Here is a 12146-nt window from a genome sequence, read left to right as displayed (position 1 = left end):
CGCGCCGCCCCTGCCACGTGAGTGCCCGCCCTCGTGTATATGTAGCGGGGTCCAGCAGCCAGGACTGGACGGGGCAGGGCTGGGCGGGGAGCCGGGCTGGGTTCCCTGAGGGGCATTGCAACCCGTGCGTCCGCGGGACCGAGAAATGAGCTCACCCACATACATGTCGTACACGTGAGATCTTACACGTACCGACTGGAGGGGACAGGCATGTCAGTAGCTTCACGTTGGTGCAGAAAAAGTGAGACCCTGTGCAAGCCGGCCAGAAATGGTGGAGCCAGGCCTGTCCCCAGCCACAAATGATGGAGCCGGCCCTGTCCCCAGCCGCAAATGATGGAGCCGGCCCTGTCCCCAGCCGCAAATGATGGAGCCGGCCCTGTCCCCAGCCGCAAATGATGGAGCTAGCCCTGTCCCTGGGGAGCCATGATCTCTGCAGGAGTTGCACGATCCTCTGTCCCAGTCTTTCTGGATGGCTTTCTTTATGTCACAGCGGTGACATGACAGCCTTCTGAAATCTTTACTTAGAAACTCTGAGGATAAATAAGATAATGTCCACAAAAGTAGAGGAAGGCCTTCAAAAGAAACCTACGGGCAGGTGTCTGTGCGTGTAAAGTGTAATGAGTAAGCGCTAGAACTCACCCTTTTGACTGAGGGGTTCAGAAATGTGTGCTAGCCATGGTCAGGCCAGTTCCCTGTCTCAGCCCTTCCTGTTGGAATCTTGCTTCAGGGCTCGCCAGGATCCCAATAGTGTTCAGAGAGAGAAGAAGGAGATCCTAAGGAGGGTTTAGTACTGGAATAAAAATGCGAAGACCTTAGAATTCCAGTCCTCCTCATTCACGTGCGCGCTTTCCACCCTGGGGTGTGCTCTTTGCCCACGACAAGGTGCGTCCAGGAGCTCCTGTTAGCTGCGTCCTGTTTTGTTAGGCACTTTCTAAATGCTGGCTGCGGGAATTCTATGTTTGAAATCTGGCTCCTTGTCAAAGTTTTATTAGAAAAAGCTCAGTCAAATGACAACATAAATACGTCGAATCAGGGAGGAGAGTCTGGGTGGTAAGGATGTATCATGGGCATCTGCTGAGAGTTGAGTCAGTCCGCTGGCCTGAGAAAACCTTTGTCTCTCTCCCCTCCTTTTGTGTTTGAGCTTTTATTTGGCGGCTGGGGAATGAATATTACCTTGCTTCAAAGAAGCTAGCTGTTAGAAAGGGAGGGGGTTGTTACCTGACACCCTCCTCCCTTACTAAGAAATGGCACCAAATCTTGCTTCCCGGAAGACGAGTCCTATATAAATCATCCGCCTATTAGTTCTCAGTTGGAATTTGAACAAAGGTGAGTCTACCAAAAGCCTTGGTGGTGGAGGGGTCATACCTTTTATCATCTCAAGTAGAAAAAGTGGTTTATTCTGGTTTTTGACTTCGAAATTCTGTCGCGTTAAGCAGTTCTAAGGGCTTACCTCGAGTCATAGAAGCGCTGGCCTCTTATCAGCATCTGTCGTAGTTACTCATACGGAGTCAAAATAATTTTATAATTGTTCCCAGAGAGGGTCCAGCAGCTCCTGCCGCTTCTTAAAAGTTACCGGATTGGGGAAGAATGGATACATGTATATGTAGGGCTGAGTCACTGTGAAACCATCACAACGTTGTTAATCAGCTGTACTCCAATACAGAATAAAAAGTTGAAGAAAAGAAAAAGTTAATGGAGCAATCACGCTGGTTTTGTGCCGTGGGAAACCGTATCCTAGAGGGAGGTAGGCGCTGTGACACCAGGGTTCAGTGGCAACCCCAGGCTTCCAGCTCTGTGCCAGCCCAGAAGGCGCTGTTGTGTGGTTACCCTTTTGTCTTCAAGAAGTTTTCCTGTTGCCAAATCGCACACACTTGAAGAATTCCTTCTTTTGGTTTGATACGTGTGACCTTCAAAACATTCTTTTCCTCTGGTGAATTGTGGCATCTCTCGTTTTGCATTCTGAATTAAAAACAAAAAAGTAGCTATTTATCCGTCATAATCATTCAAATAATTTGCCGCAGACCGAGTGTCCCTTTCAGGGTTGCCATGACCATTTGGCGTCCTTGAATTTGTCAGAACTGCCGAACTCTTGTCAAGTGACTCTCTTCAATTACTTACTTATATGTTATTGGGCGCTCGTGGTGATTGTGACAGCACACTCAGTTTCACTTACACGTCGTTTCTCTGGTCGAACAGTTTTGCCATGTACGTCAAGTGCTACTAAATGGACCGGTCACACGTGACTCAGTGAAGTAGAAATCCAGTAGTTGGGTTGGTTTTTGTAGTTGTATTTTTTTGCCTACCTGTTGTACCAAAATATTGAGTATAAATTTCAGATACCTCAATTTTCCTAATCATCAGTCGTAGTACTGGCTGTTGTTTGTATGTTTAGCATCGTCCTGTTTTCATCTGTCGAAGAGTAGGTCTAAGTAGTCTGTGGAGATAAGGTTCTGCTCCTCGCGTCTGGGCAGTGGAGGGCAAGGCAAGGGGCAGAGGCAGGGAGGCCCGGGACAGCGGCCTCTGCCGGCACGCGTCCTCGCGCGTGGGTGGGCTTTGGGGGACTTCTGTGCATCCAGGCCCCTCGTGCCTTTCCTGCAGACTGCTGCCTCTTCCCCGGGCCGTGGGGTCACCTGTAGGGAAAATGCTGCTTCCTCAAAGCTGGTGACGGACACAGATGATCAGGTGACTAAATCTCTCAGACGGAGGCCGTGAGGAAGAGCACGGGCCTCACTTCTATAAAATGAATGTATCCCCCCCCCTCTCGGAATCGCTGCTTCCATTGCTGTACTCCTGTCCCCTGCTCAGTGAATCAGCCCGAAAGGCGGTGGGGATCCAGGGCATCTGGGAGTGCCACCCCCTGCCCGGAAAGAGGGCGGCAGCTCTGCCTTAGCCGGTCCCGAGTGGCTGGGCAAGTCTCAAGGTGGATCAGATCAGACCCGACCCAGATGGCCCGCTGGGCACTGCACTGCTCACCCACCTTCACGCTCCTGGAACCTGCCCTCAGGCAGCAGGTAGCCACGGTGCTCCAATGTTTTATACTCTGAACTACCTCTTTTATAATAAGCAGGCTTCGCTGCGTTTGTCAGCAGAAAAGCATGTGTCATTAGGAGCTGTGATGCACGTGCGTTGAGAGCTTTTATCCTGCAGCCTCTCAGCTCTTGATAGGCAGTATCTCCTTGTCCTCTCTTCCTCCCTGACTTATAGGAAACAGGTAGGTGGGGACAACGCCATCATTCTCCCTTCAAGGTGAGAGACCAGGAGGGGGCGGGTTTCCCAGGGTTCTGGAATTAGCCCGAGCGAGGAGTGACTTCGCCTTGGGGTGTGGCCCAGGCTGATCTGTAATCAGTCTGATGTCTAATGTTTTTTGACTGAGGTTAAAGACTGCAGACCAACAAAAACCCCCAAGTCTTAAGGAAAAGTTTGTAATGGATTCCATTGTAGTTTAGACGTGTACAAATCGGGACCGTGGTTAGATAGTAACTAACAGAAAAGACAGAACCGGCAGTGGACTTGGCCACAGGAAACAGGTAGAGGCGGAGGCCCCGAGGGTCTTGTCATTGGGCTCACTGGGGTCCAGCATCTTAGAGGATTCCACAAAAACGCGCGTCCAGTCCCAAGCAAGTATTCCCCAGAAAGTAGCAGGCCGGGTCTCGGGTGATGGTTCTGTTCAGCTACCTGCCCCAGGAGCCGCTGGAAGAACACCTCGGTCCTGGGTGACCCTGCACAGGGTGCGCGGGCGGGCACAGTGCACACACGTGTGCCAGGGCCCAAAGGCAACGTGGAGAGGGTGTAACATTGGTGTAAAGTTACGTGCTCTCCTTGAAGCATGAGCTTCAGGTGCCCAACTGGACGCCAACAGCTTTGGCTTCACGATAAAAATCAGTAAAAATAATAGAATCGATGTACACAAACTTAGTTTACGTATCTGCGGCTCTATTTTTTTTTTTGAATTTTATTTATTTTTTTATACAGCAGGTTCCTATTAGCTCTCCGTTTTATACATATTACTGTATACATGTCAATCCCAATCCCCCAGTTCATCCCACCACCACCCCCTCACCACTTTCCCCCCTTGGTGTCCATACGTTTGTTCTCTACATCTGTGTGTCTATTTCTGCCCTGCAGACCAGTTCATCTGTACCATTTTTCTAGGTTCCACATATATGCGTTAATATACTATATTTGTTTTTCTCTTTCTGACTTACTTCACTCTGTATGACAGTCTCTAGATCCATCCACATCTCTGCAAATGACCCAATTTCGTTCATTTTTATGGCTGAGTGATATTCCGTTGTATATACGAATCACATCTTCTTTATCCATTCGTCTGTTGATGGGCGTTTAGGTTTCTTCCATGACCTGGCTGTTGTAAATAGTGCTGCAGTGAACGTTGTGGTACATGACTCTTTTTGGATTATGGTTTTCTCAGGGTATATGCCCAGTAGTGGGATTGCTGGGTCGAATGGTAGTTCTATTTTTAGTTTTTTAAGGAACCTCCATACTGTTCTCCATGGTGGCTGTATCAATTTACATTCCCACCAACAGTGCAAGAGGGTTCCCTTTTCTCCACACCCTCTCCAGCATTTGTCGTTTGTAGATTTTCCGATGATGCCCATTCTAACTGGTGTGAGGTGATACCTCATTGTAGTTTTGATCTGCCTTTCCCTAATAATTAGTGATGTTGAGCAGCTTTTCATGTGCTTCTTGGCCATATGTATGTCTTCTTTGGAGAAATGTCTATTTAGATCCTCTGCCCATTTTTGGATTGGGTTGTTTGTTTTTTTAATATTGAGCTGCATGAGCTGTTTGTATATTTTGGAGATTAATCCTTTGTTCATCCTTGGTTCATTGAATCATTTGCAAATATTTTCTCCCCTTCTGAGGAAGGGGAGAAAATATTTCGTCTTCTTTGTAGCTTCCTTTGCTTTGCAAAAGCGTTTAAGTTTCATTAGGTCCCATTTGTTTATTTCTGTTGTTATTTCCATTACTCCAGGAGGTAGATCAAAAAAGATCTTGCTGTGATTTATGTCAAAGTGTGTTCTTCCTATGTTTTCCTCTAAGAGTTTTATAGTGTCCAGTCTTACATTTAGGTCTCTCATCCATTTTGAGTGTATTTTTGTGTATGGTATTAGGGAGTGTTCTAATTTCATTCTTTTACATGTAGCTGTCCAGTTTTCCCAGCACCACTTACTGAAGAGGCTGTCTTTTCTCCATTGTGTGTGCTTGCCTCCTTTGTCATAGATTAGTTGACCATAGGTGTGTGGGTTTATCTCTGGGCTTTATATCCTGTTCCATTGATCTATATTTCTGTTTTCGTGCCAGTGCCATATTGTCTTGATTACCGTAGCTTTGTATTAGAGTCTGAAGTCACGGAGTCTGATTCCTCCAGCTCCGTTTTTTTCCATCAAGACTGCTTTGGCTATTCGGGGTCTTTTGTGTCTCCATACAAATTTTAAGATTTTTTGTTCTAGTTCTGTAAAAAATGCCATTAGTAATTTGATAGGGATTGCATTGAATCTGTAGATTGCTTTGGGTAGTATAGTCATTTTCACAATATTGATTCTTCTAATCCAAGAACATGGTATATCTCTCCATCTGTTTGTATCATTTTTAATTTCTATCATCAGTGTCTTATAGTTTTCTGCATACAGGTCTTATGTCTCCCTAGGGAGGTTTATTGCTAGGTATTTTATTCTTTTTGTTGCAGTGGTGAATGGGATTGTTTCCTTAATTTCTCTTTCTGATTTTTCGTTGTTAGTGTATAGGAATGCAAGAGATTACTGTGCATTAATTTTGCATCCTGCAACATTACCAGATTCATTGATGAGCTCTAGTAGTTTTCTGGTGACATCTTTAGGATTCTCTACGTATAGTATCATCTGCACACGGTGACAGCTTTACTTCTTCTTTTCCAATTTGTATTCCTTTTATTTATTTTTCTTCTCTGATTGCTGTGGCTCGGACTTCCAAAAGTATGTTGAATAATAGTGGTGAGACAGGACATCCTTGTCTCGTTCCTGATCTTAGAGGAAATGCTTTCAGTTTTTCACCATTGAGAATGATGTTGGCTGTGGGTTTGTCGTATATGGCCTTTATTATGTTGAGGTAGGTTCCCTCTATGCTCACTTTCTGGAGAATTTTTATCATAAATGGCTGTTGAATTTTCTCAAAAGCCTTTTCTGTGTCTGTTGAGATGATCATGTTTGTTATTCTTCGATTTGTTAATATGGTGTATTACATTGATTGATTTGTGTATGTTGAATCCTTGCATCCCTGGCATAAATCTCATTTGATCATAGTGTATGATCCTGTTAATGTGTTGTTGGGTTCTGTTTGGTACTATTTTGTTGAGGATGTTTGCCATCTATATTCATTAGTGATATTGGTTGGTAATTTTCTTTTTTTATAGTATCTTTGTCTGGTTTTGGTATCAGGGTGATGGTGGCCTCATAGAATGAGTTTGGGAGTGTTCCTTCCTCTGCCATTTTTTGGAAGAGTTTGAGAAGGATGAGTGTTAGCTCTTCTCTAAATGTTTGATTGAATTCATCTGTGAAGCCTTATGGTCCTGGACTTTTGTTTGTTGGAAGATTTTTTTTTTTTTTTTTTGCCATACGCGGGCCTCTCACTGTTGCAGCCTCTCCCGCCGCAGAGCACAGGCTCCGGACGCGCAGGCTCAGCGGCCATGGGTCACGGGCCCAGCCGCTCCGTGGCATGTGGGATCTTCCTGGACCGGGGCATGAACCCACGTCCCCTGCATTGGCAGGCGGAGCCCCAACCACTGTGCCACCAGGGAAGCCCTGTTGGAAGATTTTTTTTTTTTTTTTTTGGAAGATTTTTAATCACAGTTTCAGTTTCATTGCTTGTGATTGGTCTGTTCATATTTTCTGTTTCTTCCTGGTTCAGTCTTGGAAGGTTATAGCTTTCTAAGAATTTGTCCATTTCTTCCAGGTTGTCCATTTTATTGGCATAGAGTTGCTTGTAGTAGTCTCTTAGGATGCTTTGTATTTCTGCGGTGTCTGTTGTAGTTTCTCCTTTTTCATTTCTAATGTTATTGATTTGAGTCTTCTCCCTCTTTTTCTTGATGAGTCTGGCTAATGGTTTATCAATTTTGTTTATCTCCTCAAAGAACCAGCTTTTAGTTTTATTGATCTTTGCTATTGTTTTCTTTGTTTCTGTTTCATTTATTTCTTGTCTGATCTTTATGATTTCTTTCCTTCTACTAACTTTGGGTTTTGTTTGTTCTTGTTCCTTCAGGTGTAAGGTTAGATTGTTTATTTGAGATTTTTCTTGGTTCTTGATGTAGGCTTGTATTGCTATAAACTTTCCTCTTAGAACTGCTTTTGTTGCATCCCATAGGTTTTGGATTGTCGTGTTTTCATTGTCACTTGTCTCTAGATCAGTTTTTTATTTCCTCTTTGATTTGCAGTGATCTCTTGGTTATTTAGTAACATATTGTTTAGCCTCCATGTGTTTGTGTTTTTTTCCCTGTAATTCATTTCTAATCTCATAACGTTGTGGTCAGAAAAGATGCTTGATACGATTTCAGTTTTCTTAAATTTACTGAGGCTTGATTTGTGACCCAAGATGTGATCTATCCTGGATAATGTTCCATGTGTGCTTGAGAAGAAAATGAAATCTGCTGTTTTTGGATGGAATGTCCTATAAATATCAATTAAACCTATCTGGTCTATTGTGTCATTTAAAGTTTGCGTTTCCTTTTCAATTTTCTGTTTGGATGATCTGTCCATTGGTGTAAGTGAGGTGTTAAAGTCCCCCACTATTATTGTGTTACTGTCGATTTACTCTTTCATAGCTGTTAGCAGTTGCCTTACGTATTGCGGTGCTCCTATGTTGGGTGCATATATATTTATAATTGTTATATCTTCTTCTTGGATTGATCCATTGATCGTTATGTAGTGTCCTTCCTTGTCTCTTGTAACATTCTTTCTTTTAAAGTCTATTTTAGGGCTTCCCTGGTGGCGCAGTGGTTGAGGGTCCGCCTGCTGATGCGGGGGGCGCGGGTTCGTGCCCCGGTCCGGGAGGATCCCACGTGCCGCGGAGCGGCTGGGCCCGTGGGCCGTGGCCGCTGGGCCTGCGTGTCCGGAGCCTGTGCTCCGCAGCGGGAGAGGCCACAGCGGTGAGAGGCCCGCGTACCGCAAAAAAAAAAAAAAAAAAAAAAAAGTCTATTTTATCTGATATGAGTATTGCTACTCCAGCTTTCTTTTGATTTCCATTTACATGGACTATGTTTTTCCATCCCCTCACTTTCAGTCTGTATGTGTCCCTAGGTCTGAAGTGGGTGTCTTGTAGACAGCATATATGTCTTGTTTTTGTATCCATTCAGCAAGCCCATGTCTTTTGGTTGGAGCATTTAATCCATTCACGTTTAAGGTAATTATTGATATATATGTTCCTATTACTATTTTCTTCATTGCTATGGGTTTGTTTTTGTCAGTCCTTTTCTTCTCTTGTGTTTCCCACTTAGAGAAGTTCTTTTAGCATTTGCTGTAGAGCTGGTTTGGTGGTGCTGAATTCTCTTAGCTTTTCCTTGTCTGTAAAGATTTTGATTTCTCCATCAAATCTGAATGAGATCCTTGCCGGGTAGAGTAATCTTGGTTGTAGCTTCTTCTCTTTTATCACTTTAAATATATCATGCCACTCCCTTCTGGCTTGTAGAGTTTCTGCTGAGAAATCATCTGTTAACCTTATGGGAGTTCCCTTATGTGTTATTCGTCGTTTTTCCCTTGCTGCTTTCAATAATTTTTCTTTGTCTTTAATTTTTGCCAATTTGATTTCTGTGGTTCTCGGCGTGTTTCTCCTTGGGTTTATCCTGTATGGGACTCTCTGCGCTTCCTGGACTTGGGTGGCTATTTCCTTTCCCATGATAGGGAAATTTTCAACTATAATCTTTTCAGATATTTTCTTGGGTCGTTTCTCTCTCTCTTCTCCTTCTGGAACCCCTATAATGCGAATGTTGTTGCGTTTCATGTTGTCCCAGAGGTCTCTTAAGCTGTCTTCATTTCTTTTCATTCTTTTTTCTTTATTCTGTTCCACAGCAGTGAATTCCACCACTCTCTCTTCCAGGTCACTTATCTATTCTTCTGCCTCAGTTATTCTGCTATGGATTCCTTCTAGTGTAGTTTTCATTTCAGTTATTGTATTGTTCATCTCTGTTTGTTTGTTCTTTAATTCTTGTAGGTCTTTGTTAAACATCTCTTGCATCTTCTCGATCTTTGCCTCCATTCTTTTTCCGAGGTCCTGGATCTTCTTCATTATTATTATTCTGAATTCTTTTTCTGGAAGGTTGCCTATCTCCACTTCATTTAGTTGTTTTTCTGGGGTTTTATCTTGTTCCTTCCTCTGGTACATAGCCCTCTGCCTTTTCATCTTGTCTGTCTTTCTGTGAATGGTTTTTGTTCCACAGGCTGCAGGACTGTAGTTCTTCTTGCCTCTGCTGTCTGCCCTCTGGTGGATGAGGCTGTCTAAGAGGCTTGAGCAAGTTTCCTGATGGGAGGGACTGGTGGTGGCTGTTGCTCTGGTGGGCAGAGCTCAGTAGAACTTTAATCCACTTGTCTGCTGGTGGGTGGGGCTGGGTTCCCTCCCTGTTGGTTGTTTGGCCTGAGGCAACCCAACACTGGCGTCTACCTGGGCTCTTTGGTGGGGCTAATGGCAGACTCTGGGAGGGCTCCTGCCAAGGAGTACTTCCCAGAACTTCTGCTGCCAGTGTCCTTGTCCCCACGATGAGCCACAGCCACCCCCCACCTCTGCAGGAGACCCTCCAACACTAGCAGGTAGGTCTGTTTCAGTCTCCTATGGGGTCACTGCTCCTTCCCTTGGGTCCCTATGTACGCTACTTTGTGTGTGCCCTCCAAGAGTGGAGTCTCTGTTTCCCCCAGTCCTGTCGAAGTCCTGCAATCAAATCCCACTAGCCTTCAAAGTCTGATTCTCTAGGAATTCCTCCTCCTGTTGCCGGACGCCCAGGTTGGGAAGCCTGACGTGGGGCTCAGAACCTTCACTCCAGTGGGTGGACTTCTGTGGTATGCGTTCTCCAGTCTGTGAGTCACCCACCCAGTGGTTATGGGATTTGATTTTACTGGGATTGCACCCCTCCTACCGTCTCATTGTGGCTTCTCCTTTGCCTTTGCATGTGGGGTATCTTTTCTGGTGAGTTCCAGTGTCTTCCTGTCCATGACTGTTCGGCAGTTAGTTGTGATTCTGGTGCTCTCGCAAGAGGGAGTGAGAGCACGTCCTTCTAGTCGGCCATCTTGAACCAATCTCTCTCGGGCTCTTTTTTTTTTTTTTTTTGCGGTACGCGGGCCTCTCACTGTTGTGGCCTCTCCCGTTGCGGAGCACAGGCTCCAGACGCGCAGGCTCAGCGGCCATGGCTCACGGGCCCAGCCGCTCTGCGGCATGGATCTTCCCTGACCGGGGCACGAACCCGTGTCCCCTGCATCGGCAGGTGGACTCTCAACCACTGCACCACCAGGGAAGCCCATCTCTCAGGCTCTTTTATACATTAATTTTTTTTTTGGCCACGCAGCTTGCAGGATCTTTGTTTCCCGACCAGGGATTGAACCTGGGCCTCTTTGGCAGTGAAAGCACGGAGTCCTAAACAGTGGATGCCAGGGAATTCCCTCTTTTATACATTAATTTCTGAGTTACATTCTTGGATGTGAGGGATTCCTCACAGCATGTTGTTGATTTTGCTCACTCTTCAACTGTGTGAAGTTTAGTTTCCCTTCGATTTCGCTGAGTATGGGAAGAGGAGCATACGGGGGCTCTTCGTTTAAAAAATTCTCCGGTGGCCAGACAGGCCAAGGACCTCCTACGTCATGTGCTCTGCGCTGCGTCTCTGAGCACGGACAGTGTTGACCTGGAACAGTCCATCAAGGGAGGATGCTCTCAAGGTCATTCAGTAGTCAAGGAAAAAGAAGACAACTTCCTGGGATTTGGCGTGGTTGAATCTGGAGGGTTTTACTTTCCACATGCGTGTGTATATGGTTGAGCTGTTTTTACCCCCAGCGACGTGAGTTTTATTTAACATAGTCAGTGGCGTCACATTGAAGCTGGTGTAGACAGGACAGGGTGCGTCTGCATGCTTGGGCTGAGCCCAGGAGCAGTCAGCACGTAAGACACGTAGGGATGCCCCTGGTTCCTGTGCGCTGAGCGCGGGGTTTTGTGAACAGTTCTGGTTTGGGTAACAGTTTACGTTAAATAGGCGTTTTAATTTTTAACTGTACAAACCATTATGAAGGGAAAGCATCTCAGGACTTCCCTGGCGGTCCCGTATTTAGGACTTGGCACTCTCACTTCTAGGGCTCTGAGTTTGATCCCTAGTCGGGGAAGTAAGATCCCGCAGGCCACGCAAAAAAAGAAAAAGAAAAATTTTTTTTTAAAGAAGGGAAAGCATCTGTTTGTCACCAGATGCTCTTTTTATTCCTGACGAGTTGCTCTTTGTTCATCAGAGTTGGTGCCACGCTGGGGAGCAGACCACAGCCGTTTACAACAGGATTCCTCTTACAGGATAGCCCTCCGTTGTCAAAACTTGGCGTCAAAAGTTTGTAACCGCTGTTCTTGCTGGGCGCCTCCCCTTTCCAAATGCTCCATCTTGGTTTCTGCCCTGATCTCAGATCTTCGCCCTTACTGTGTGCTCAGTTTTTAATAAAGTTTCTTAGTGTTTTCTGAATTGCGTTAATAATTAGTCCAAATGAGATACTGTCAGAAAAAAAGGTTCCGTATTAAACTAAGCGACAGCGCCGTGGCCTGGACCCGTCTCCCCGAGGTGCCCGGTGCCCTGTTGACCCCCGGGCTGGCTCTGGTGGCCCTCCCTGTGGTCACCCCGGTCCAGCTCCTTGTGGACCCGCTTCTGTCACCTGGCCTCCCACCGGGTCCTCCCTCCCTCCCCCTCTGCCGTCCCCACTGTAGAAGCTGATTTTTGCAGGAGTCATGACCTCAGTCTGCTCTACGTGTGTCCCTGGCCCCCAGAGCCGAGCAGGGCCCTGACCAGTGGGTCTGCGGGGGTGTGGGCAAGCTCTTGGGGGCTCTGCTCAGCATCCTGGGGTCCTCTTCACTGCCCCCGGCCTCCCTTGGCCAGTCCCTCCATGATCCGCCGCCCCGCAGGGTGGTCTCTGTCAACTGCCCCAGAG

General features: G+C 46.1%; 1 protein-coding gene across 1 annotated transcript in view; it reads left to right on the top strand.

The window, feature by feature from the left end:
• PALLD (palladin, cytoskeletal associated protein) overlaps window positions 1–12146 on the top strand; it is a 385145-nt gene that overhangs the window by 341890 nt on the left and 31109 nt on the right.

This window comes from Phocoena sinus, chromosome 6 (genome assembly GCF_008692025.1).
Source record: "Phocoena sinus isolate mPhoSin1 chromosome 6, mPhoSin1.pri, whole genome shotgun sequence".
Classification (NCBI taxonomy): Eukaryota; Metazoa; Chordata; class Mammalia; order Artiodactyla; family Phocoenidae; genus Phocoena; species Phocoena sinus.
This window is presented reverse-complemented; position numbering and strand designations above follow the sequence as displayed.